Consider the following 24,002-nt stretch of genomic DNA (forward strand, 5'->3'; position numbering starts at 1 on the left):
TCGGTATTGTGATAATAAATTCTTGTAGGCTAAAAATATCCAACTTTTAGCCAGTGTTGGTAAAATGATTTCTGAATTAAATTTGTAAAACGGAACCACAAAGTCTTCCTCGTGATGCTGAGATGTGTCAGTCTCCAGATGTTTCCAGAGACAGGAAGTATCATCTCTTAATAAAGACTTCCCAATTGTAAAAGTAGCAACCAAATAAATTGCTTATTTCCAAATATCTCGATTGGGAAAATCTCAATTGGATTTTCATTTCAAATGGCAATAACTTCACATAGCTCCTCTACTTCTGAGATGAATAAGAAGAACTTCATTTGCCCTTTTGCCCAAAACAACTAAAAAAAAAAAAAAACAATAAAATGTAAAAGCAAAAGTGATGTGGGAGTCCCCTCTGTGTGTTACTTATATTGGTTAATGAATAAAGAAACTGCCTTGACCTGATAGGGCAGAACTTAGGTAGGTGAAGAAGACAGAACTGAATTCTGGGAGGAAGAAAGCAGAGTGAGGGGAATGCCATGGATCCACTGCCAGAGACAGATGTGCTGAAATTTACATGGTAAGCCACTGCCACGTGGCAATATACAGGTTAATAGAAATGGATTAAATTAAGATGTAATAATTAACCAATAAGAAACTAGAGCTAATGGGCCAAGCAGGGATTTAATTAATACAATTTCTGTGTGGTTATTTAGGGTCTAAGCTAGCCAGGTGGCTGGGACAAACAAGCGGGCCCTCTTGCAAAACAAAAGTTTTCAAGACAGTGGATGTTGAAGTGAAAAGCAGGGATTCTGAGAAAAGAGAAACCAATGAAGTGAATTTTACAATTATCTCTTTTGTTGTTTGAAGTTTCCCGGCCGCCATGCAGCCATGCAGGGATGGACACGAGTGCAGCCCTTCTCACTGCCCAATGGCTGTGGGTCCTGTTCTTATTTCCCAGGGTGCTCTGGCATCTTGGGGCTTCCTGTCCAGGGTGGGCTGCCCCTCCCAGGGTTAGCTGAACCTAGCAGACATAGTGCTCTGAAAACACACCTCGGCGTTGCGAGCCTGCCAGAGAGCTCATGTACATCTTTTAGACCCACAGTATCTGGTGTCAAATAGCACGTGGCCTCTAGGAAAAGGAATCATATGCATTTGATAAAATTCTTTTGTTGTTTGTGTTTCTTCTGCATAGTCTATGTGTTTAACTGTTTGTTTCTTTGTTTGTTTGTTTCCAATGAAGCGAATGATGCCTGCCTCGGGAGCCAAGAAATGATGCAGGTGGGAAAGAGAGATGATGAAGTCACTAAGGAACTTTTACCTAAGGTAACCATTTCGAGGTGCAGGCTGTCAGGTGATGGTGATGGGCAGAAATATTTACTGAGCACACGAGCAATTGTCTAAGAACTGGAGACATTGAGCCTTTGTCTAAGAACTCAGACAAAGTTCTGTTACTATAGAAAGCTATGTGGAATAAGTAAAGCTATTTATAGCTACATAAGTTTATTTTGTCACTGGTTCTGTTGAATTGGTTTTTAAAAATCAGTGCTCTCTATTTTAACAATCTATTAAGCTGAGAGGTCTCAGTAGCATGTGCAAAATAAACGAACGATATCAGAATGTAACCATTAGATCTGTGAGAAAGAGCTAACACTGCATATGACCTAGTGAACAGGAAGCCTATTTTTCTCGTTCTCCAGCAGGTCGGGCTGTCATGTTCTCACAGAAAGATAGGATTTCTGATATTTCAGGAGGTGTGTGGTACCTGCACACTACACTCACACAGAGATACATATGGAAGTGCCAATCTCTGAAGCTATAAAGCCACCTCGGTTTAGAATATGCCAAAATGTGCTAATATATTGATAGCCATGGCACTTCTGGGGCATCATCTGTCTGTGCCATCCTGAAGAGGGAAGATCTGCACTGGTTTTGTTTGTTTGTTTTTAATTATCTGGTTTTATGTGCATTGCTGTTTGCCCTGCATATATGTCTGTGTGAGGGTGTTGGATTACCTGGAAATGGTGTTACAGACAGTTATGAGCTGTCATGTGGGTGCTGAGAATTAAACCTGCACCCTCTGGAAGTGCAGTAAGGGCTCTTAACCTCTGAGCCATCTCTCCAGTCCCAATCTGTACTGTTTTTATTCTGTTGCTTTGGTTCCATCAAACCTAGGGCCTTGCACGTGCCTAAGAGACCCTGACCTGTTGCTGAACTTTGCCCACAGCCCAGAGCCGCACTATTAAACTTCCACACCCACACTGCAGAACAGCAATTTGTGGCTGGTTTGAATTGGGATATTTCATAAGTATAAACGCACATTGGCTTTCAAGACGCTAGTACCTGACGCTCAGGATCATGGTAGAGAGTTTGCCTGGTACTGTCTAAGACCTGAGTTCTACCACAGCACAGACTGAAAAACATTAGTGTCTTAGGAGGACGATATCTCATTAATATATTGATTACATGTTGAAATATTTTAAATATATTATAGTAAATATGTTTCAAATACATCTAAAACAATTTTACTTTTCTCTTCATACTCCTGTTACTAGAAATTTCTTTTCTTTTCTTTTCTTTTTTTTTTTCTTTCTTTTTTTTTTTTTTTGGATATTTGAGACAGGGTTTCTCTGTAGTTTTTGGTGCCTGTCCTGGAACTAGCTCTTGTAGACCAGGCTGGCCTCAAACTCACAGAGATCCTCCTGCCTCTTAGAAATTTCTTGAAGAACATATGTGCCTTGCTTTGTGCTTCTGTAGACAACCCTGACCTAGAGCGTTGCAGCTGCTGGGGAGTGCTGACATCTGCTGGATACAGCAGAATGATCTGAGGGATGCCTGACTCTGACGGGTCCTGCATGTCAAATCCTAGACACCCCACTGAGAGAGACACCGGACTGCAGCTCATCCACAGAGCTGGGTCACAGTTCTGCAATCCCTCTCCTAGGCAGTTTTCAGAAAGCAAACATTATATACTTTGCTCAGAAAAGTTTTCATTGTCTTGAAAATATTTCCTCCCAAGAGGCCATGGAGAAATGCCAGGATCGGTTTGGTTTATGTCATTATATTCACATCATCATATCATCGGCATATTAGTGGCCATCGTATTTCCTAAGCAACAGTTGTCTAGAGATAGAAATTTGTATCAAGAGGCAGCTGTTAGTTGCTGACTGGAGCAGGTTGGGCAAGGAGGACCTGCTACTGTCCAGGGCTCTGAAATACTCCAGCACTGAGGGTATGAAATGACCAGAAAACAGCATTTTATTTTGTAGTCAAATTAAAAGCGAGTCTGTTTCCAAGATGCGTTTTGCTTCTCCAGGTTGGACGTATGTAAAAACAGTTCAAGTCCTGCTTTATAGTAAGACTGGCAGACACGTGCTTCCAACATTCACACTTGGGGATGACGGGATTGACGTGTTAGAGGTGGTCCTCCCCCCTGGGGAAGCCAGCTGCTGTACAGTACTCCTTCTGCATCCTGTTTGTGTGCTGTGGTCAGGAAGAGTCAGGGAAGGCGCTAACTCACTCCTGTGCTGAGTTAAACCCCCATGCACTGCACGGGCAGTCGTTCCCAGGTAGAGGTCTGCTCATGGCAGGTGTGACAGGGCTGGAAGTTTCCTGAGACTTTCTCAGGAGAAACCCGGAGGGCGCCGCTAGACAGTCAACATTTCAGGGTTACTATCAGCACAGGCTCAGCATGGAGCTCGCCAACTCCAGGGAATGATTGTGTTTCTAAGACGACAACATCAAATGCAGGGAGAATTTACAGTGTCCAGTGTTGTTCTTCCTGCTGGTGTGCAGCTCCATCCTGTCTCACTGTGATTCCCTTCAGTCAGTTCACTGAAACACCTTCCACCAGCCAGAGAGCAGCTCTCCCCTCAGATAGGGTCGTCCCGGTTCCTCAGCGTTCCTAAGCGAATACAGAGACAGGAAATGTATGGGCACTTCGTGTTACATAAGGATAAAAGGAGGAAACATGCTACAGCTTAATTTTAATAAAGTAACTTAACACAATATGTCCCTGTCAGCTTAGGAAAAGAAGGGAAGTTAAGGCACACAGTCCTAGGAAGGTGGGCATTGCCTTTCCTCGTCCAGAGATCGCTTATTCCAGTGGTTCTCAACCTCCTGAATGCTGTGGATACTTAGAATACATGATGTGTGATCCCCACCATAAAATTCTTTTCATTAATACTTCATAACTGTATTTTGCCACTGTTATGAATTGTAATGTAAATATCTGTGTTTTCCAGTGGTCTTAGGTGACCTCTGTGAAAGGGTCCTTTGACCCCCAAAGGTGCCACGACCCACAGGTTGAGAACAGATGTTTTAGTCAAAGCTGAGAGCCCAGTTCCTGAGACTGCACATGCCTCTGCCGTAGGTGTGTGCTCAAGGATGCCTGCTCCCCGTTTCCACCGAGAAGAGGTACTCAGAACCTCTGTGCCTGTTCACACTGCCCAGCGTGAAGTTTCTGAGCCATCATAGATGCAAAAACCTTTCCCTTTGTCTCAGTTATTCCACTCAAAACCATTACATAAAGAGTATTTTTGTACCATCTAGCCAAGAGGCCATGCAAAACTAGCGTAAAATTAGTCTCTACCACACCATGCCAAAAGCTTCCCAAACCCTTCTTCTACCCTGAGCAGTGGGCTTCAGCTTGAAGTCACAGTCAGGTTCTCTGCCATTGGTTTCCTTGTTCACACAAAGAGGTGCTTTAATATGTTTAAGGAAAATGACCAATTAACTCTGAAACGTCTAGGGAAACTATTTCCTTGGACAATCTGGAGAATTTATGCCCAGTAATGGACAGCTGTATTGATTCACATTCCCTGTCATAGGCAATTGCTTCTCTTTCCAGATGAAAATGCAGCATGATAGGTCTTTCCAAAGGAGTGTAGCATGACAGTGACATCAGAGGTTACCTTGTCTTCTCCTGGCTATGTCCCACTTTCCTTAAACTTGGCTCCCACTGCCATCTCCAGGACATTTCCCCAGCTGCAGTGCTCCTGTGGCCCTCATGGCTCCTGTTTGGAGTTGGAATGTCACAATTGTCACATAGGTGTAAATGAGCCTTCCTGCTGGAAGGAACTGTGGTTTTCATCTGAGGGCCCAGCACAGTTCATAGTCTCTGCTGAACCATCAGTGCATGTGTGCTAGGTAGGTGGGTGGAAAGAGAGGTCCATCAGGAAGCTGTTGTAGAATATAGATTATATTGAAATACAACTACCAAGAATGCATTACAATTTAATTTGTAATATAGTACCATGTGCATCTTTATCAGCACATTGAAGAGCAAGGGATAATAACAGGTGCTAGCGAGATGGCCCATTGGGTAACAGTGAGTGCTGCTCTTGCAGAGGCCCCAAGTTCAGTTCATACATCCTCACCAGGCCACTCAGAACCACTGCAACTCCAAGTCCAGGGGGATCTGATGCCTCGGTCCTCTGTGTGCACCTCTGAGGTAGGGTAATAATGCAAGCACAAGCAAGAGCCTACACACTCCCAATGAATAAACAAAATTGGCCAAAACAACCTGTACAGAATCAAAGGCACAGTAACTAATGACAAGCACTCCTAGCCAATCACAACACGCCAGCAGCAGCCACCAGTTTCAAAAGGACCAACCGAAAATGTTCCTGCTTCCTGTGGCAGCTTAATTTCCCTAACCCCATAAAACTCCCGACCCTTCTACAATAACTATTACATTGAAATCTCTTGGAGTCTGTGTTGCTGTCGCTACATCTTCTCACCTGCTCCCCTCCCCCTCCTCCAGGGAAGTGGGGATCACAGAATAGGCAGTAGCAACAAGCCTGCAAGAAACTACTACTGGCGCCCAGTGTGAAAGCACCTTTTTCTTTAGTTTGCTTTTTGGGTCCTCCTTAACCTCTTTTGGGCATTTTTCTTTCTTGCTTGCTGCCACCGCTGCTGTCCCTGTCCTGACTCTCCGCCAGCATCTTGAGTTCACCTGCTCGGGCTGTTATTTTCTAAGCCCTTGGTGAGTTGGGACTTTCTTTCCTCTCCCTCCATTTCCTTTTCTTTCCCGTTTGTCTTCCTGGTGTGAGGAACTCTCCATTGTGACTTGGTTCATGACTTGGTTCATCCTGGTACCTCCACATAAGGGTTGGATGACCACCCAGGAGGTAGAGCCCATAAAGGACCCTCCAACTGATCCTTTTCGCCAGGAGACATTGTGTGAGCATGAGGCCGTGGCCTAACAAACTGTGGAAGTCCCTCACTATAAGCAGCACACTGGGTCTGTGAACATTGCTTTCCCTTCTGTCCTTATCCTCACACGGGCTCCCTCACAGCCTGAGAACAACTGACGACTTTTGACAGGGGTCATTCTCCAGGGTTGTCTGAAGGCTCTCTGGCTTTATGGGGAATCCCGACCGCTCTTCGGCATGTAAACTGTTGAACTTCCTCTTTTAGTCTCTCTTGTCAACTAATCTGGTTATGTGAGCATCTATTAAAGGCCTTAGGACAGTATCCTGTCTTTTAATTCACAGAAAGGCTTTGGCCATTCATCTGGGGTTTAATCCCCTTTCCCTTCCAAGATTGGAATGTTCTCCTCAGACAGCAGCTGCTTCCACTAGTTTGACCCTGGAGCTGAGTACGGGAACTGAGATGCAGTTGTCGCTCACCCCGTGTCTTCTGGCCGCTTTCTTCTCTGCTGCCCCTCCTCACAGGCTCCTCCTGGGACCCATCATGAATGGTATCCCTTCCCTGGAGGATGGGACCTTCCCTTCTCTGCCAGCACTGCCACCACTCCCTCCCCGAAGTTGGCAAAAGTTCTGTGAGTCTCATGTGAGGGCCTCTGCCCTGGATCTTGCCTGCAGGTGAACCTCTACCTGGTCTGCACCCACAATATGCAGAGCCTAAAACAGAAGCTGCCTTTTCTGGCTGTTTTGATGAGCTGTTTCTGAAGCACTTCAAAACTGAGGTGGCCCAGACCTCCAGCTCACTCTCCCTACCTATCTTGGCCCCATTGAACCCTGATGTGGAGACTGAACCACCACATGACTTGTCCCTTGACAACTGCAGCATGGGTGGGCCGCTGGCTGTGTTGGGCCCATCTCTGTCTTCTGAGGACCTAGCTGGCCCCCTCCCTTCCTCAGTCTCTTCCTCCTCTGTAATGTTCTCAAAGCCAAAGATCAAGAAACACTTTTCCCTCCATTCAGTGGGTTGCTCAGTCAGAAGTCCTGTATGTGGCAGCCTGTAGTGGCGAGGGGCCATTGACTCTTTCTCCCCAACTGGGCCTCTGGAGGCCACATCAGGTCCTCCAGTCTTAGGTGGAAACAGCAACTCCAACTCCTCTGCTGGTGCTGGGACAGATGGTAGGGGATTGGCTAGTGATGGCACATCCCCTAAGGAGAGATGGACTCACCACTTTTAGAGGCTGAGACCTTGAAAGATGGAGCAGAGATGGTACAGAGAGAAGAGCTGCTCAGTTTTATGGGGGCTGAAGAAGCTGCCCCTGACCCAGCAGGAGTGGGTCATGGAGGAGGGGAGGAGGGCAGTCTCAGTGGCAGAAGTTTCACCTACTCCTCCAAAGTGGAGGACAAGGAGGAGGCAGTTGCTTGGAGTTGTTTGTACCACCCAAGGCATCCCGGTCCCAAATCAGCATCCCCTATTCTACTCTCACTGATATCTGCACAGCCACAGCTCTAGAGATGCCTGACAGGGAGAACACATTTGTGGTTAAGGTAGAAGGCCCTTCAGAGTACATTCTGGAGACAATTGATGAACTTTGATCTGGGTGTCTGACATCTAGGAGTTCCTATGCCCAGTACTCTGTCCTGCTATCAGCCCCCGTCCCATGGCCCTTCCCCTGGCCCCTGGGACCTCCTTCTACACAAAGGATAATGCAGACAGCCTGGAGTTTCCCTGCCCAGCCAGGATCTGCTGCTGGGACCATCTGGCTCCTGGGGCTTATGGGAGCCTTTCCGACCAGCCATCGGCATCTCCTTCTCCCCTAGTTCTGCCTCTATTGCTGCCTCCTTGGCTCAATGCTTCCTCTTGAATTTCCCCCTCACATTCCCATTGAGGAAGGGCCCCTACAGGGACATTTCATCCTCCTCTGAACCCCCTCTCCCCCTGGATACTACAGAAGCAGCCACAGGGTCATTCCTGTTCAAAGGGAATTCACAGAGCGCTGAGGGAAATCAGCCCCTCTCAGGATATCCTTGGTTCCATGGCATGCTCTCTCGACTTAAGGTTGCCTAGTTTGTGCTGGAAGGAGGCACTGGCTCCCATGGTGTCTTTCTGGTACATCACAGTGAGACAAGATGTAGTGAATATGTCCTCACTTTCTACTTCCAGGACAAGGCCAAGCACCTGCATTTGTCACTGAATGAGGAAGGTCTGTGCAAGGTCCAACATCTGTGGTTCCAGTCCATTTTTGATATGCTTGAACACTTCTGGATGCTCTGGAGTCTGGAGGCTCCAGTGCTATTGTCTTTGTCAGCCATGTGACCTCCCAGTGGCAGCAGAACTGGAAGCAGGCTGGGAGCCATGCGGGCATGTACAAGAGCTATCAATGCTACCCTGATTCTCCCTATTTTGAGCAAGTATTCAGACAATGGGCCATGCAGCTTCAAACCCATTATGATTGGTACTCCATGTTGAAGGCAGTTCTTGACCCCTCAGTTTTTCTCCAATGGCACTCTGTTTATAATAATGCAGCAGAAACCCAAGCCCATACAAATTTGCAATTTGGACTTAATATTACCCTCAACATGCTTACTGGCCAAGGACAATACCCTGATCCTGTCTCACAATCCATGATTGGCCTACATGCTTATTTCTAACAAGTGTCTGACCTAACCTTTAAGGCCCTCTGATGTGGGATTCCCCCTATATTCTACGAATACCATTAGTTAATAATGAAACTGTCTTGGCCTGTGATAGGGCAAAAGAGTAGAGCTAGGTGGGGAAAACTAAACTGAATGCTGGGAGAAGGAAGGCAGAGTTTAGAGATGCCATGTAGCCATCAGAGGGGAAAGATGCGAGTTGTCAGCTGGAACCTTGCTGGTAGGCCATGAGCCTTATGGTAAAATATAAACTAGTAGAAATGAGTTAATTTAAGATATGAGTTGGCCAGAAATACATGTAAGCTATTGGTCAAACAGTATTGCAAATAATATAGTTTCTATGTAGTTATTTGGGGTCTGCGTGGCTAGGAATGAAGGTGCTGAGTACAGAGAGACATTTCATTGTATGAAATGTATGCTAAGTAAACCAACAAAAAGGTATACTGACTTCAGAATTTGAGACTAAGGATACATTGCTTTGGAAAAGATGGTGTTCTTTTGTTTGCACAATAGATGAGAACCTCTGGATTCATTCCAGACTAATGTGGTTTGATGGACCAAAAGCCCCTGAAAGGTCACCGTGAATTCCCCCAAAAATACTTTATCCAACAAAAAGCAAGAAGCAGTTTGGAAAGAACTATGCCCAAATTCTAAAGATTGTTTATAAATGTTTGTTTACATTTAAAGGAAGATATTATATAGAGATGAATACTTTGCATTGTTATGGATCTTGGTCTATTGATACAAATTTAGGGTCGATTTTGGTATATTACATTTCTGCTCTTGATTAAGGTATTGTGTGTGTAGCTCATTTAAAAATGTAATGTATAATTAAAAAATATAGGTTAATAGAGAGTCATCTATAATAGTCAAGCTTGAAGTCATGTTAATTATGTTTTCTAGATATATAGAGATATACTTTAGTTAGATAGATAATATTCAAATATTTCAAAGACCTTCACAATATGGCATTTCAAATGTTTTAAGAGTTTAAGACTTTTCATGACAATGAGACCCATTTGCTCCTGGCAATACCAATAACTTCAAGAAGAAGATGGGCATCAAAGAATCTCCTTAAGGAGTTAGCCATTTGGGCAAGAAACTGCTCTTGCCTGAACTGCTTGACGTTATGCTGAATGAACTGGACATGCAGGACCCACAGAAAAATGACTGCTAAAGTTGCCTAAAGAAGGTGAGACAGTCCTTCAGGGTTCCTGCTTCATGATAGAAACTGCCAGACATTCTGCAGGACACAGAAGAAAGTTACTGACAAACTGCCAATATAGGTGGAACTGTCTTTGAAATTTCCTACTTCATTGAAAAGTCTGCCAGATACTATGGGTCTGTGGACTGAAGATTGGATATTCTAATGAAACAGAAGAATTTTATTTAAACAGAAAGGGGGAGGGATGTGGAATTCCCCTCTGTATGCTGTGAATGCCATTGGTTAATAAACTGTCTTGGCCCGTGATAGGGCAAAAGAGTAGAGCTAGGCAGGGAAATCTAAACTGAATGCTGGGAGAAGGAAGACAGAATTTAGAGATGCCATGTAGCTGCCAGAGAAGAAAGAGGCAAGATGCCAGCTGGAACCTTGCTGGTAGGCCATGAGCTTCATGGTAAAATATAAACTAATAGAAATGGGTTAATTTAAGATATGAGTTATCCAGAAATACACTTAAGCTATTGGCCAAACAGTATTGCAAATAAAATAGTTTCTGTGTAGTTATTTTGGGTCTGAGCAGCTGGGAACAAGCAAGCAGCTTCTCCTACAACAGCCCTCAAACTTTGTATGACCCCAGGACAGTGTAGGCTATTTCTGCAATCTTGTGCAGCAGGCTGCAGAACCATTTTCTGAATTTTCCACCCATGTCACCAGTGCTGTAGAAAAGCACACCGTCTATTCTCTGTATACAGAAAAAAAGTGAAGCATATCACAGAATTAGAAGGCAGTACTTCCTCATCAGGACTGTTAGCCCTCAAATAACGACACAGGGACTTATTAATTAATAATGAAAGATTGGCCTATAGCTTGTTCCTAACTAGCTCTTATAACTTAAATTAACCCATTTCTGTTAATCTACATTCTATCACATGGCATTACCTTTCTTCCATCTTGTACCTCCTGTTTCCTCTCCATGTCTCCTGGCATTCCTTGCATCTAGATTCCTTCTCTTCTTCCTTTTTCTCCCCAGAAATCCCACTTATACCTCCTACCTAGTTATTGGCCATTCCGCTTTGAATTAAACCAAACACAGTGATATATCTTCACACAGTGTACAAATATCCTACAGCAATTGAATCCAGTTGAATAGATTGCAGTTCAGGCCATGATTTTAGTCTGTGAGTGTGGTCGCCCAATTAGTCTGAGTCCTGTCAATATTTGTGTGGTCTATTTGTGAACCAAGTAGATAGCAGCTAAGGCATTCTGAGACAGCTCTCAATTCTTTTATGCAAACAATGTCAAAGACACTCTCGGTCACCAGGAACTCGAGCACGGTGTGCTTTAGAATTCTTGGAACTTCTTGTTTTGTGTATGAAAAAAAATTAAAGTTCCCCTAAGTAAAGTTTAAAAAAAGAAAGAACGAAAGAAAAAGAAAAGTGTGTCCCATCTGGCCCTACCAAGGATATCCTTATTAAACAACTAACCTGGAAGAGGCGCAACACCATCACCCATAATGCCATGGTACCTGTTAGAAATGAGAATATTCATAAGTGGGCCTTGGTCACCCATGATATTGACACACAGAACAGGCCCATTTCTACCCTTATGGCTTCCATCAATGCTGTGGTCAATGCCAAACTTGACAAGGATGATAATTCTGCCCCACCAGACCATACTTGCTGGGATGTGGACAGTCTGGTCACTTAGGTAGGGGTTGTCCCAGGTCTCATCCAAAGACCTAATGCCTTAAATGCCAAAAAGGCTATCATTGGGCACAAGACTGTAGAGGCTCCCAGTGGGTTCCGATATAAATAATAGACTGGACAATGGCTTCACACTCCTGGTACATGAAGGTAAGTGGTGTGCCTTGGCTTGCAATCATTAAAGTGAACTGGTTCTCATCCATTAGGCAGATTTCTCTGATTTCAGTAACATAGTAGATGTCATTTAAAAAGACGATTTCCCCAATACTTTGGTTCTCTCTGCTGATGTTACTTGAACAGCAGTAGAACCAACCTTAATAGAGACTTTGGTGTCTTTGTGACCTAGCTTGAGAACATTGTGGAACACCTTTAGGTCCTCTTCCAGGACCAGTGTGGCAACAGGGAGTTTCTGTTGCTCAGTAAGTTTCCCAGGACAGACTATGAAAATAAGTTGTTTGCTGCCCTTCAGACCAGTCAGCAGCCACTCGTGGTACTTGGTGTACTCCCTGACCCAGGAGTTACGGTTATAGATATAGACTACAGAGACATTGTTGTAAGCAAAGCCAGGAAAAACAGCAAACCACTTAGAGAGGAAGTCTGTTTTAAAGTGATTTCTAGGTCCAGTATGAGCACACTGGATAATCATTTCCCTCAGGACAGACAACTTCTTTCTGCCCTTTCCTTTTAAAATTAAAGATACTCTCCTTCTGCTCCTCCTTTGGATCATGAGACTTCAGTCCAGTGCTCCAATGTTGGTCTCTGTCTCTGTCTTCTTTCATCGCCTGATGAAGGTTAATATTCAGGGGGATGCTTATATGTTTTTCTTTGGGTTCACCTTCTTATTTAGCTTCTCTAGAGTCACGAATTATAGTCTCAATGTCCTTTATTTATGGCTAGAAACCAAATATGAGTGAGTACATCCCATGTTCCTCTTTTTGGGTCTGGCTTACCTCACTCAGGATAGTGTTTTCAATTTCCGTCCATTTGTATGCAAAATTCAAGAAGTCATTGTTTTTTACTGCTGAGTAGTACTCTAATATGTATATATTCCATACTTTCTTCATCCATTCTTCCATTGAAGGACATCTAGGTTGTTTCCAGGTTCTGGCAATTACAAACAATGCTGCTATGAACATAGTTGAGCATATGGAGCAGAAGGAGAGTGAGCACGAGCAAGGAACTCAGGACGGCGAGGGGTGCACCCACACACTGAGGCAATGGGGATGATCTATCGGGAACTCACCAAGGCCAACTGGCCGGGGACTGAAAAAGCATGGGACAAAACCGGTCTCGCTGAACATAATGGACAATGAGGACTACTGAGAACTGAAGAACAATGGCAATGGGTTCTTGATCCTATTGCATGTAATGGCTTTGTGGGAGCCCAGGTAGTTTGGATGCTCACCTTAATAGACCTGGATGGAGGTGGGTGGCCCTTGGACCTCCCACAGGGCAGAGAAACCTGCTTGCTCTTTGGGCTGAGGAGGAAGGAAGACTTGATTGGGGGAGGGGGAGGGAACGGGAGGTGGTGGCGGGGAAGAGGCAGAAATCTTTAATAATTAAATTAATTAATTAATAAAAAAAAAGAAAAAAATTTTTGAGCTGAAGCGCTCAGTGTCAAAATAAAATATTTTTGAAGCTATAAAAAAAAATAAAAAATAAAAAATAAAATTAAAGATAAAAATCATGCCATACCATCAAGAAATGCCATCCCCTAGGCTGCTATAGCCTTTACAGATGCCAATAGAACTAATTTGGGGTTAATAATAATGGGAGTTAATCATTAGAAAAAGGCCTATACCCAACCAAATCCTGGATCAGTACAATGAGGGGAGTTATTGGTGGTCCTTAAGGTATTGGAAATGACTTAATCAGAACCCATAAATATTTTCTCAGATAGCATACAAGCATGCAAAATACTATTTGTTTTTGCAAAATTAAAATCCTAAAGGATTCCATCTTCAAAACCATGCAAACTATTCAAGACTTATTACAGTCCAGAGGACACCTCTAGCACATATCCCTTATCAGACTGCATATGGGCTGCCAAGAATGCTAGCTACAGGTAACCACAAAGTAGACTACCTAATTATGACTATGACAGTGTCCTTGCCTTTGCTGGAACAGGATAGGCTCTTCCATCAGCAATTTCATTTGTCCCCTCAAAATTTGCACAAGCTTTTACCTGGTTTACCCCTGCTCAGCTGTAAATTTAATTAAAACTTAGACAACTTAACTAGACACTAGTTGGGTCATTGGATTTGTCTACCACATTCTTTGGCCAAGTATAGGATCACATAAAATGCCTGCTAGATTTTTCTACACTTGTTGCATGATGCCTTATGGAAGGGGTGGTGGTAGCTCTAATATTTCTGCCTCCTACAATATTGTGTCTAATATTGTGTCTCCTACAACTAAGATCCCAACAACAACAAGTAGGATTCAGGTAGGAGCCTTGCTCACCACTTTAACTCTGAGAAGAAGCGTGCAACACACAAACCCTTTTTATCTTAGCAAAAGCTAAATCTACCATGCAGTGCAATGTGCAGTAAATATCTCTGTATTTGATTGCAGGAATCTGCCATGCTCTCCTGCTTATACACACCTAGTAGACCTGATTTTGCCCAGGTGGGGAGTGCTGAGCCATGGGCATGGTCTCAGCTACTTTGCTCCTGACGCAGAGTGGGCACACAAGCACCTTGGTCCACAAATGCCATTTAAGTGTTCAGTTTTCTGAAAGAGCAAGAGTTCACACAAGCGCCTCCATTTGAAGCCCACACAGGGCTTTTTTATTTCTCCTACCACTGAATCAGGAAGACCTTTTCTAAAGGAGCCACAGCATGTCACCAGCAAGCAAAGCCCATTTGGAAAAATAAATGAGGCTAAACTTTGGATTTTAGTGTCTAGAATTCCTTTCCAAGCTCTCTCAGGTTTTAAGTAGATTTTAGTTGACCCCACATTGGGCCACTAAATTTGTTGTGAGGAGCTGCTTGTTGGTTCCTGGCTGCTCAGCCCCAAAATAATCACACAGAAACCATATTATTTGAATCATTGCTTAACCCATTAGGTCTAGCTTCTTGTTGGCTATCTCTTACATCTTAATTTAACCCATCTCCATTAGTCTGTACATTACCACAAGGTTGTGGCTTACCAGCAAAATTTCAGCACTTATGTCTCTGGAAGCATTTCCATGGCTTGTTTCTGACTCCACCCTTCTTTCTCCCAGCATTCAGCTTAGTTTTTTCCACCTAACTAAGTTCTACCTTGCTATAGGTCCAAAGCAGTTTCTTTCTTCATTAATGGTAATCACAGCATACAGAGGGGAAATCCGACATCATAAGACCATTGGAAAACATGGGTATTTATATTAAGAGTCTTAACAATAGTAAAATTACAATCACATAGTAGCAATGAAAATAATTTTATGGTTGGGGGGTCACCACACATAATGGACTGTATTAAAAGGTCACAGCATTAGGAAGGTTGAGAAACACTGAACTAGAGGATATTATGACTATTTGGCAACTACATGACATAGCCACCAACCAATAAAACATATAGCAGCTGCCAACAGCCCATTCAGATATCCCAGTATGTATCAGTCATCCCTAAAAATGTGGTGAGATTACCCCACGGGAGGGATAATTTGGGGATGAAAAGATTCAGGAGGAGGAATCAAAGGCCCTTCGTGCAGGTGGGGCATTCGCAGATGAGGTGAAGGGATCTGAGACTGCTGCCCTTGGTCTACATTTGGTGGGAAGGGAGGATGGGGAAGTAGCCCCAGGTTGAGGGAGGTGGTTGGTGCTTGTGTATGAGACACCTGTGGAATATTCCAACAAGTACATGCCCAAGTGTGTGCTGTGAGACTTAAAAAGAGGAGTCTGGGCTCAAGTTTGGCTTTGGCATGACAGGCCTATAGCTGGAGCTGTGAGCATGCATCGTGGCCACCTGCAGAAGCCTGAAATATAAAGAAAGAAGCCATCTGAAGCCTGATGCTTGGGCAGTTCAGGTTGAGGTTGTGGATAGAGGAGCCAGTGAATATAATGGGACAGAGGCAAGGAGGGGCATAGGTGAGCTCTGGACTAGAGGAAGCCAAGGGAAGAAAATCACCTGTACATTTCAATTGTGTGCGACCCCAGGCTCTTCTGTGCTATATTAGGCCTAGGTGTATCTGGAGTGACAGGTAGGTCAGCTTTCCCTGAGTCTGTCACTGTTCTAAACTATAAGGAGATGCCTGTCTCTTTCATAGAAAACTGACTTTATCAACTGGAAGTTTTCATTTCAAACTCACTTAGGAGGGAAATTCTAAACTGCCGTGACCGTCTTTGGCCCAAGCTTTTGGAAACAGCTGTTGTGTGCTGCTTCCGGCCTGAATCTGAACATCACTCTGGGTCCACGGGAGTCTTCAGTTGTTCACAGGCAGAGCACACTGGTTGCAGCCTTTGGAAGAATGTGGGCAGCGGTGGCAGGGCAAGGTGGTACTGCCTCTGCCTTAGGCAGTGCTACCATGTGACTTAAAAAGTGTGGCAGAGAGCTCTCAGGAAAGGAGTTTTTTGCCCTAGCTCTGTCCCCATCCTCTGCTTAGCCTGCTGTAGCCAGAGGTGCGCGCTGCCTGTGGGAACAGCCCTTGTACAGTGAGGACATTTGCAGAATGGCCATGCAAATCCTTCGGACATGCACACGTCCCGCTTGGCGGAGCATAGGAAAGTGCTCCCTGGACCAGCTCACCAGCCCTGCCTTTCCGCCAAGCCCCGCTCCGAAACGGATTCTGTTAGTTCTGCCTGTTTAACTTGAAGCCTGTCCAGAATGTCATGATCGTCCTGGAAATAGATAGGCTTGTTTTTAACTCCATCATTTTGACCTCAAAAGCTTCATTCAAGGCGGTTGCGGGTAGCATGCTCTGAAGTTCTCTAGTGGAGTCTGATTGAAAAGAGGTCCGTGTTGGAGAGCCGAGTCCTCAGTGACACAACCCAGGTTCAAACTCCAGCTCTGCCACTGGCTTCATCATATGATGCCTTTCCCCGTCAATAAAATCATTTCATATAAATATATATTCTCAGATAGTTGTGCTAAAGTGGTGGTTCTTACCTTATAATTCAAACCTTGCCTAGAGTGCCCAGCATATATTTGGCATTCAGTAAGCTTTCACTATTACTGTTATAAAATTAGCCACAGCCTAGACAGGCCCCTGAGTACTTTTTTGAAGACTGGCTGCTTTTCCTCTCCATATGCGCTCCCTGCCCACAGGCTGCTTCTGTAGTGGAAGGTGCTGCTAATACTGAGTGTGTGGCTGAGGCCCTGGATCATCCAGTCCTATTTAGATCACAGCCACGGCTCCACACGAGGTGCCCAAGGGAGCTGTTCTTCGGGTTCCATAATGGGGGACTCAGCGTTGTTGAATTTTTCCCAGGTCTGGGCTCAGTACTCACACGCAGGGGTTCTGATGAGCTGGACTCTGCCGTGTCTCAGTTTAGTTTGACTATGCAAGCCCTTCAGCCACTTCTCTGGGGCTAATGAACCAGGGAGCAGCAGAAACACAAGAGGATAAACGGCTTCCGGTGCCTCATACTCAGCTGCCTCCACAAAGGGGACCCAGCCTTGGCTTAGCGCCTCACTGTGGCCCCAGGTAGTTTAGATGAAGCTAATTGCTGGATGGCTCTGTACAAACTTCCGTGCCTTGGGATGCATAGCCAGCTGTTCAGCCAGCAGAGGGTACATCAGGCAGGGCCATGACAGGCCCTGCTCTCTTGGTACCTCCATTCCCACTGCTCCTCTGGTGCCAATAAAGGGAAGCCGTGTTCTGAAAGTAGGAAGTACTGTACCTTCTCCTCTGTCCTCTGGAGATCTTCGTCCTCATTTCCTCAAGAATGGCACAGCAACCGGATAGAGATAAAGAGACGGAAGGAAACAAGGTTAAGCAGCACCTGAATGTTCTTACCCACCTCAGCCTCCCAGGTCGCCTTGCTCAGGCTGTGAACAAAGAGGGCAGTGAGATCTAAAAGCATTGTTGCTGCTCCGGGTATCCACTGGGGGCAGACTTTAATAACTGAGAGGAGATACTTGACTCCACAGTAGATTTTCATCAGCTTCACGGGGTTAAGACCTAAGTGTCTTGGTCCCTGTAGAATGGGAGGAGAAAAAGTCTGTGGCATTCAGATTCAGTAGAGAACCTCAGAGTTGGTACCCTGCTCCCCAGAAAGCTGGAAGGTGATGGATAGAGGGCAATGAAGTCCAGCTGCAAAAGATGGAGATGCCTTAGTTTGGATCTAGACAATTCTCCCAAAGCAATGTGTTGGAGGCTTTGGTTCCAGTTTGGCGTTATTAGGTGATGATATAGGTGTGTCCTTCAAGGAGACAGAGAAAGCCCAGAGCCTTCTGTCTCTCCCTTCGCTTCCTAGCCATCTTGAGGAAGACAGTGTAATGCCTTCCGCTATGACGTATCACCCCCTGCACCCAGAGTAGTCGGGCTAGTTGATCACACAGTATAAGGCCTCTGAAACTAAGCCAAAACAAACCTACCTGTCCATAAGGCAATCATTTTGGGTATTTGTGGCAATAAAGAACAGGATATGCGGTGGTGGTACACGCCTTCAATCCCAGCACTCAAGAGGCAGAGGCAGGTGAATCTTTGTGAGTTTGAGGTCAGCTTGGTCTACAATAGTTAGTTCCAGAACAGCCAGGTCTACACAAAGAAACCCTGTCTCAAATAAATAAATAAATAATACAACAAGACAACAACAAAAAAAGGTGACTAACATAGAGGTATTCCTATGTAGAATTGATTTGATCCCTCAGGGAAGCAACTGGATAGCCTGTTGTTTATAGTGCAGTTTCTCCAGAGAAAGGAAAGAAAAGCAGAGGGGTAGGAGCAGCAACCTCTTCTGTGATCTCGAAAGCGCAGAGAGGAGGCGGCTCCTTTGAATGTCTTTTCAGTCACTCCAACCAGTGCCAGCTAGGTCCCTGCCCTGCACAGGCCACAGTTCCGAATCCCCCAGCCCAAGATAAAGGACCATGAGAGGCTCTGTCCATAGACAAAACAAAAGGTTGAGGTCAGCGGTGTAAACACGAAAAGAGATACTGTCTGTGGGGGGCAACAAGCTGTAGCAGTTTCCAGGGCTATTTTAGGAGGTGTGTTAAGAAGAAATCTATCTATGAGCAGATACATCAGTGACATAATCTTACTTACCTAGAGAAAACACAGAGGAACAGCCCAGTGACAGGCCTGGGCCACCAAAATCTAGAAAATATAAAATGTGGTGTTTAAGAGAAAAAAAGGATTATATACGTACCGTGACAATTTGGAAATATAATTTCCTATCTCACCTATAAGTACTTTTTAATAAAATCTCATGAGTAGCTAAAAAAAGTGCTAAGGAGAAATAAACTCCAGGAAATATTGTTTTCTTCTAAACGTTTGATGATAGCATCCTACTGACAGCCTGGAATTCTCAGCAAGGGCAGCATTCATGCAACACCGTCACCCGGTGGCGTGCCGCACCTTTGCGAAACACGCGGGTTGAGAGACAGGTTTATATAAAGGCAGTTAAAGGGTCTGTCCTTGTCAACAGTTACCACAGTCGTGATTTCTCTTCTCTAGTTTAAGACCTCCCGGTCTTCAGATTCTCTGTTTTCATAGCCTAAGTCTTGTCGCTGTCGATAGTGAACAGTCTGGTCAAAACTGCTGTTGAAAATGTCGCTCCTGAGTGAAGAACCCAGCTTCATGGCTCACGCGGCGCTGGAACCTGGCAGCTTACTTTCATTAAGGTCCGTGGCTTACTTCTCCACAAAACAGGGATGAAAGTTTCATCTTCAGCCTCCTTGCATGAATACAACTAGAGTGTGTGGAGCATGCGCAGCACAGAGCCCAGCGGGCCGCTCAGCTGCCACCAGTTCGTGGGCTCCCATTTGGTTCCCTCTCCCACACTGTCTAGAAGTTGCCCACATGCTCAGCCAGTGCGCATAGATGTCTAGTTGGTGCATCCTTTCTGCTCCACAGGTACTCTGCCTTCATATGCCCCAGACAGTTTCGTTTTCCTGTGCAGGGTCACAGATGTGGAGTCCTCTGGACAGGTCTGTTGCCCAGGGGTGAGCCAGGGACCAGGAAGTATGTCAAGTCGGTGTTTATAAAGGCCTTAGATAGCCATGTGCTTTGTTTGCCAAGATTTTCCCAGGGAGCCCTTCAGTGTGTGTACCTGGAAGAACTTGTAAAATAAAGCCAAACAGAACTTTCCTAAACCTGACCCCACCATCAGTGGGGGATTGAACCAAATGAGGCCCATCCCCAAGAGTTACAACCAGAACTGAGAAGTAACCTCAGCTGCAGAGAGAAATCCAATCCTTCCTGTTAATGCTGTACTGACTCACACCATCTTTGTTCAGATCCCTAACACATGTCAGTGTGCAGTGTGTGCTCCAATGACTTGAACATTACTTGTCTCCTCATACCCTATGGGAGGTTCAGGGTCCCTAAATCCATGCTGAGTCCCCTGTTCACCCAACACCTTCGTGTATGAGGCAGCTGATAGCATTTCCCAGTGCCGAGGGTTCATCAAACTGGGCTTCTCATTGGAAACATTTCGAGTTTTGACGTCACGATGGACAGAGACATTGTTCGTGAAGCATCAGACAGAGAGCAACAGCAAGTCCAGTCCAGCCTCGCTTGGCAAGACTTTGGGTCTTGACACAACTGGAGCTGAGATCTTCTCCAGCAGCCTTGCTTCCCACCAACTGGCTCTTTGGGAGCAGCTTGCACAAGAATCGTCACTACAGCATGTGCTAGTTGTAGCGATCTCAGCCAGCGTGTGCAGCAGAGCACAGCACAACAAACAAACTCAGTCTCTCACGCCACGGTTCCCGCTCTGTGGAAATGCTAGACAACCCTACATAGTGACTGCGCACATCACTGGCTATTTCCTGAACTGTTTCACAGCTTCCCAGAGTAATTAGCCATTATTGGCAGGTATTTATCCCTGCAGTTAGTTTGTGCTTACAGCAATTTTTTTTTTTTTTTCAAAAGGAGTGCAGTACCAGAGAAATTTGCTGAGCCATCCTGGGAAAGGATGTTTCTATGAGTGACGTCATCACTTGTCAGGTCACATCTCCGGAGTTCGAGAAGGAACTGAGAGCAGAAGAACCAGGCAACTGCTGGGGTCTTTCCTAAGAGTAGAAGATGATCACAGCATGACCTTTCTCTGCCCTACCAGATTTATCCTTCACCACGTAACACAAGGCGTTGGCAGCAGCTTTTAGTACCACCAGCATCTCCATGTTCTTCATGGTTGTCACCCACTCTACTTCATCTGCCCCACAGTGTCCTCCGAAAACCTGAAGATCAACTCGAAGGGATCACTGCTGTTCCCCGCCAGCCCCATCACCCGTCATCCGGGCTTGAATTGCTTTGTGTGGTATCTCTCTTTCACCTTCCCTAAGACTGGTTCCTGAGACAGAGGTGGTACACAAGTCATATTTGTTAAACAGACTAATGCATAGGTGATTGTGTGTGAGGGAGCCAGTTCTGTGTTTCAGAAACTACCAGAGACTCCTGCACCCTGCCTTGATCTAACGTCTTAGTTTTGTAATGTCTAACTTCTGTAAAATCTAGTCTTTATTTTTTAATAAAAATTATCACTATGGCATTTTACTATGACGGTCTAATAACCTGTTTGGTCCCCAGAACCCACACAAAGATGGAAGAAGAAAACAAATTATATATAAGGTCCACTGATGTGCTCTGTGCTATGTGCAAACACACACACACAATAATTGCTTAATATTTTTTAGTCATATCACTATGTAACATTCAGGATATCATTTTACTTTTGTGGTTTTTTGTAGAATTGTAGTGCACCTAACAGTTTTTCAGGAAAAAACAGCAGCTTATAATATAGCATCGGTAAGGGATACACATCTGTTTCACGTGCAAATATAGATAAATCTCCAGAAAAGATGTCAATAATGCCTCAGAGAAGGCTCTGTTACCACTCAGCCTAGTTGGTGTCACCTGAGGAATGAGTACAGAAAGTCCCATTGAGTTGAGCATACTTTCCTGGTACCGTGAGCTTTCTTTTTTACTTATTTTTATTTTTCTTTCATGTTTTTATTAATTATTTTTTAATACAATCTTTTCTCATTTTACATAGCTCTCCCCCATTCCCACTCCATGCCCTCCTCCTATCCCACCCCATCTACTCCTCAGAAAGGCTAAGACTTCCCATGGGGAGTCAACAAAGTCTGACACTTAACTTTGAGGCAAGATCAAGGCCCTCTGGTGTGGTAAGTCCTTCTATAAATGTGTTGCTTTATTGGTTAATAAAGAAGCTGCCTTTTGGCCGATGGCTTAACAGAATATAGCCAGGCTGGAAGACAATATATATATATATATATATATATATATATATATATATATATAGAGAGAGAGAGAGAGAGAGAGAGAGAGAGAGAGAGAGAGAGAGAGAAAGTGGGCAGAGTCAGAGAAAAGCCATGCCTCTGTTGGAGCCTACTGAAACTTTACCACGAACTTGTGGTGATACACAGATTAATAGAAATGGGTTGACCAAAGATATAAGAGCTAGCTAGCAATGTGCTTAAGTCATTGGCCAAGCAGTGTTGTAATTAATACAGTTTCTGTGTGGTTATTTCAAGTCTGGGCAGCCTGGAGCGAACCAGTGGCCTCAGCCTACACTCCCCACTATATCTAGGCTAAGCAAGGTATCCCTCCATAGCGAATGTGCTCCAGGTGCACTGAGCCTTCTGAAAGTGCCACAGAGGCCCTTGGAATACAAATCACATCACACCAGCTCCACTGAGAAGCCAGAGACAGTCTGACTTCTCTAAATTCTGATATCCTTGCAATCCTTCAGTGAACTTGTCCCTGTGCCTACAAAGGGTTGTATGAAAACAGTTAGTTTGTGGCCACTAACCTTGCAGTGATTTTGTTACCTTAACTGTCTCCCTCACCATCACCTCCTTCCCTCCCATGTCCACCTCACCCTCAATACACATGAGCTGGTGATGTATTCCTTTAGTGGGATAGAGGAATTTGCCCCATGAAGTCTCCAGTTTCTGCCCATCACATGCCTTAAAGCATCCTGTGGTCTCTAAGGGCTCTGGAAGGGACCTGGGACAGTGGGCGGGGTCGGGCACAGGGGCTGCCCTCAGACCACTGCAGTCCTCTGCTGGCGGTGGATGTTGGAGGATAAAATGGTGTTTCTTGTCTTTCAGCTGACGTTTTACTACGGTAAAACAGATGGCTGGTGTCCAGTGAAGTATTATGAAGACATGAAGAAAGATTTCCCAGGCGGTGATATCCGACTCTGTGAGAAAGGAATATCTCATGCTTTTGTCCTCGGTTTTAGCCAGGAGGTGGCTGCCATAGTTGCTGACTGGATGAATAATAAACTGCCCAAAATATGAACACTGGCTCAGGGAAAACGCACCTACATTCAATACACAGAAGCCATAGGTGTGCCCTGCTTAGCGGTAATGTTTAATCTAAATGCTTGAAAAGGACAATGAGACCCTCGGCTGCAGACGACAGTGCTCAGCTCCCTGTGCTAAGACTAAAGTGAGCACAGCTGATGACTCATTCCACAGGTTCCCTGACTCAGGAGACACGGTGACCTCCACAAGGATTCCTCTCTTCACAAGAAGCCCAACAGCACTGCCCAGCGCAGTTTGCCACACACAATTCTACAAGCTGAAGAGAATCTAAATATTGGGGATTCTGACCAAATTATCACTTTAGAATAGATTGTCCTGAATGAAATTATGAAACACTTCCTAGAAAATAGAAACCACCCAGGAACGTGAAGTGGGCAGTCAGTCATGTGAAATGAGTGAACCGGAGACAAGCTCACCCTCCCGTCCAGTTGCAGGAAGGAATGAGCAGACGACGCTGGCAGTGAACTTGGATTCCCATTTAGGTACTGGGGAAAATCAGTTCTGACTTTGTACAGGTCTTGGCTGAGGTCATCAGCATGTCTTCCCGATCCTTCCCCAGCGAACCAAGAATCAAGGTTGCCTGACATTGATCAACTCACTAGACAGTTGCTGAAGGATCCTGACTCTGACCTGCTACAGGATGGCCAGCAGGTTCTTCCTGAGCCCTAAATTGCCAAGTCCCTGCAGCCTCCTCTAGAGCCAGAAGGGAGGGATGGACTGTCCACATCAGATTTGTATGGCCATAGAGTAGCTCATCCATGTGGTTTTTCCAATGAAGCGCCATGGACAGGAGACGGTGAACCGCTGATGCTATTCGTGATGGCTTTTGCTATCCTATGACTCCTCCTTTCTGAAAATCTCTGAGAATATAATTTTTGGAAAGGTGTTTTAAATTGTTGTGTAAAACATTAACAA

General features: G+C 44.9%; 1 pseudogene; it reads left to right on the forward strand.

Annotated features, from left to right (window-relative positions):
• The first annotated feature begins 6,678 nt into the window (after positions 1 to 6,678).
• Positions 6,679 to 23,060, forward strand: LOC130880385 (SH2B adapter protein 1-like; annotated as a pseudogene).
• Positions 23,061 to 24,002: the final 942 nt, after the last annotated feature.

This window comes from Chionomys nivalis, chromosome 1, assembly GCF_950005125.1.
Source record: "Chionomys nivalis chromosome 1, mChiNiv1.1, whole genome shotgun sequence".
NCBI classification, from domain to species: domain Eukaryota; kingdom Metazoa; phylum Chordata; class Mammalia; order Rodentia; family Cricetidae; genus Chionomys; species Chionomys nivalis.